The 3,390-nt window shown below is 45.5% G+C and overlaps 1 long non-coding RNA gene across 1 annotated transcript; it reads right to left on the minus strand.

Annotated features, from left to right (window-relative positions):
- Positions 1-1,554: 1,554 nt before the first annotated feature.
- On the minus strand, positions 1,555-2,988 carry LOC119960504. The gene is made up of 3 exons (XR_005459425.1): positions 2,463-2,988; positions 2,051-2,158; positions 1,555-1,774 (listed from the first exon to the last, which is right to left on the minus strand). It is a non-coding gene; the product is annotated as an uncharacterized LOC119960504 (long non-coding RNA).
- Positions 2,989-3,390: the final 402 nt, after the last annotated feature.

Consider the following 3,390-nt stretch of genomic DNA (forward strand, 5'->3'; position numbering starts at 1 on the left):
CCACGTATCCACCCTATACCCGTAACCCAACAACCACCACCACCCCCCCCCCATGCTAAATTGCCCCTTAATGGGAAAAATGAATTGGGTACTCTAAATTTTAAAAAATAATAGAATAGTCAGTTCCCTGTCCAGTTTGAGGAATTCTTTCCCCCACCCAGTTGTGAATGGGTCAAATTTCTCCCTTCATCCTCTCTGTCTTTCTCCTCTCCCTCTCTCTAATCTCCCTCACCGCCCTCCTCCCAACACTCTTTCTGTACTTCGCTCTCTCTCTCTTTCCCTCTCCCCAGTACCCCAGTAGTTGGGAAGGAGAGAGAGAGAGAGAGAGGGTCAGGCACAGGAATCCAACAACCACAGCAAACTGAATTCAAATGCCCCCTGCGGATTTAATTTCACCCTCATATTTATGTCTCGGCCTAAAATACAGGCTTCATTCCAGCATTTACCTGCTTCAAGTTAAGGGACTTTTATTTCGAGCCATCGAGATGACTTCATAGTCGATGCGTTTGTTTTGAAAGTGACTCCACTATTTTAAAATATTTTTTGAACAAATTTAGAATACCCAATTTATTTTTTCCAATTAAGAGGCAATTTAGCGTGGTAAATTCACCTGCCCTGCACATCTTTGGGTTGTGGGGGCGAAACCCACACAAACACGGGGACAATGGGTAAACTCCACACGGACAGTGACCTCGAGCCGGGATCGAACCTGGGACCTCGGTGCTGTGAAGCTGCAGCGTTAACTCACTGCGCCACCGTGCTGCCCTAAAGTGACCCCACTATTGTTAATTTTATGAATTCTGCTGGCAACTTGTGCACAGGGAGATCCCAAAAACACTTTCAAAATTGAGTTCAGAGTTTCTGATCTGAGATTTCCCTCTCTCTCTCTCTTTCTCTGTTTCTGCACCATTGTTGCATTGTGCACACTGACGGCAGTATTGATTGCACAGTAAGATCCCACAAGCAGCAGTGTGATCATGGCTGAATATCCCCTCAGTCCCCTGTGAAAACGGTTCATCAACTCACTCAGTCCCAAGACTTTAAAATTTGAGATCTTTGAACCCACTTTGCAGTCCATGTGCTATTTTATTTTTAAGAGTTGTGATCACAATTGCTTTGTGGGCAAAAGCCGCAGTCCTGTGCATGAACAGCAAGATCCCACAGCAGCAGCAATGTCAACCTAACCAGGTGGGGTGCTGTCTCCCCACCCTCCCCACTCACTCCTGCTTCGAGCCCCATTCCCCCCTGGATCTAAACCCCTTCCTCCCCCATCATCCTGTGTGTGTGGATTGGACCAAGTCTGAAGAACTCCCTTCAATTCTCTGACAGCGTTAAACTGCCTCTCAAAACAAAGAAAAACCTTTTTAAAACAAAGTCCATTGGTACACAGAAAGATCCCAGAAGCTGCAGTCAGCAGTGTTGAGTGTCGTTTAAAATAGCTAACAGGTTATACGGAGAGTGACCGGGGCTCAGGCAATGAAATCCACCCCCCCCACCCCCCCCCTTTCGGGACACCCAGGTTTAAAATAACCCCTGTTAGTTTGGATTCAGAAACAAAATTGGAGAGCTTCACATTACAGATTTTAATTCACTCTTTGTCACCCACCAAAGGTTTAATGTGTTTGTGTCTGAGTGCAAGGCCGGGGCGGCAATAAACAGACAACTCGCGTGAGTGCGGCCTTTGGAGTAGGCCTCAGTCCACCCACTTGTCCTCTGGAGAAAATCCCTTGTCCAAAGATTCCTTGTCACATTGCAGTCTTCAAAATTCAAATTCCTGGGGAAAAGAGGGTGCAAATGAACTAATACACAGGAAAATGTTTAAACTAGAAACACAGCAAGAGGCCAAATTCTCTCTCTGTTACACAGACTCTCAGCAACATCCATCTAGAAATATCTCAGTTATTAACCACAGAATAACAAAGATTGAGAGGCAGTTCCCGCTTCCCTGGTGTTTCTCCGTCTCTCTCTCTCCTCCCCTCCCCCCGATCTCATTCTCATTGTCCCTCAGATATGAGCATTAAATCAGGGTAATAAGCAGACACACACTCACCCTGGGTGAAGCCTGTGGAATAGGCCTCAGTCCATCCATCCAACCTCTGAAGAAAAGCCCTGGTCCAAGGATTCCTGTTCACATTGCAGTCTTTCAAAATTCAAATTCCTGGGGAAAAGAGGAAGAAAGTTAAGTGAAAGACAGGAAAAGTTTGAAACTATTTGATATAGCGAGAGCCCAGGATCCACTTTTCAGATACACAAACTCAGCAACATCCAAATACAAAAATGTCACAGCTTTCAACCAGAGACTAAAAAGGATTGAGAGACAGTTCCCCCCTTCTCTTGTGTTTCTCCCTGTCTCTCCATCCCTAACTCATTTATATTTCTGTCTTCCTCCTCCCTCTCTCTCTCTTTATCCCTCAGATATTAAAATTAAACCTCTGTCAGGTTAATAACCAGACACAACTCACCCCGGGTGAAGCCTGCGGAACAGGCCTCAACCAGCGCTCTGGATGAATTCTCACTCCCTCGTCATCCCCACCAAATCCTCCTCTTTGTATTCCCGACTACCTTAAAGTTCTCCAAATAAAAATCCCTTGGGAGAAAAAGAGATAAAATTGGTTAGAAAGACAATAAGAGTGACATTTTCAAACCTACACAAAACAGCACAACAGGAGTCCAGCATTTCCACTCTCCTGTCAATCTCTCAGCAACATACCAACACACACAATTCACAGGTGAAAAACAAACAGATTGACACACTCAGCAACACACACAGACACACACTGAACAAGAGGAGCAATGTTTTCAGTGTAGTGGGAGGATTGGTTTGAGAACTGAAGTCCCCCAGACTCAGATTTACCCTCAGTGAGCTGTGAGCAAACTCCAGCCCTAGTCTCTGCCATGTGTGGAATGTCTGCCTCTGAGGATTGCTCAATATTGACATGTAAATGACGAGGGCGAGGAATGGTTGTTGCAGGTTCCAGGGTTTAGATATTTCAGTAAGCTCAGGGAAGGTGGTAAGAGAGGGGGAGGGGTGGCATTGTTAGTCAAGGACAGTATTGCGGTGGCTGAGAGGACATTTGATGAGGACTCGAATACTGAGGTAGTATGGGCTGAGTTAAGAAACAGAAAAGGAGAGGTCACCCTGTTAGGGCTTTTCTATAGGCCTCCGAAAAATTCCAGAGATGTAGAGGAAAGGATTGCAAAGATGATTCTGGATAGGAGCGAAAATAACAGGGTAGTTGTTATGGGGGACCTTAACTTTCCAAATATTGACTGGAAACACTATAGTTCGAGTACTTTAGATGGGTCCGTTTTTGTCCAATGTGTGCAGGAGGGTTTCCTGATGCAGTATGTAGATAGGCCAACAAGAGGCGAGGCCGTATTGGATGTGGT

The sequence above is a fragment of the Scyliorhinus canicula genome, unplaced genomic scaffold (assembly GCF_902713615.1).
Source record: "Scyliorhinus canicula unplaced genomic scaffold, sScyCan1.1, whole genome shotgun sequence".
Taxonomy (NCBI): Eukaryota; Metazoa; Chordata; class Chondrichthyes; order Carcharhiniformes; family Scyliorhinidae; genus Scyliorhinus; species Scyliorhinus canicula.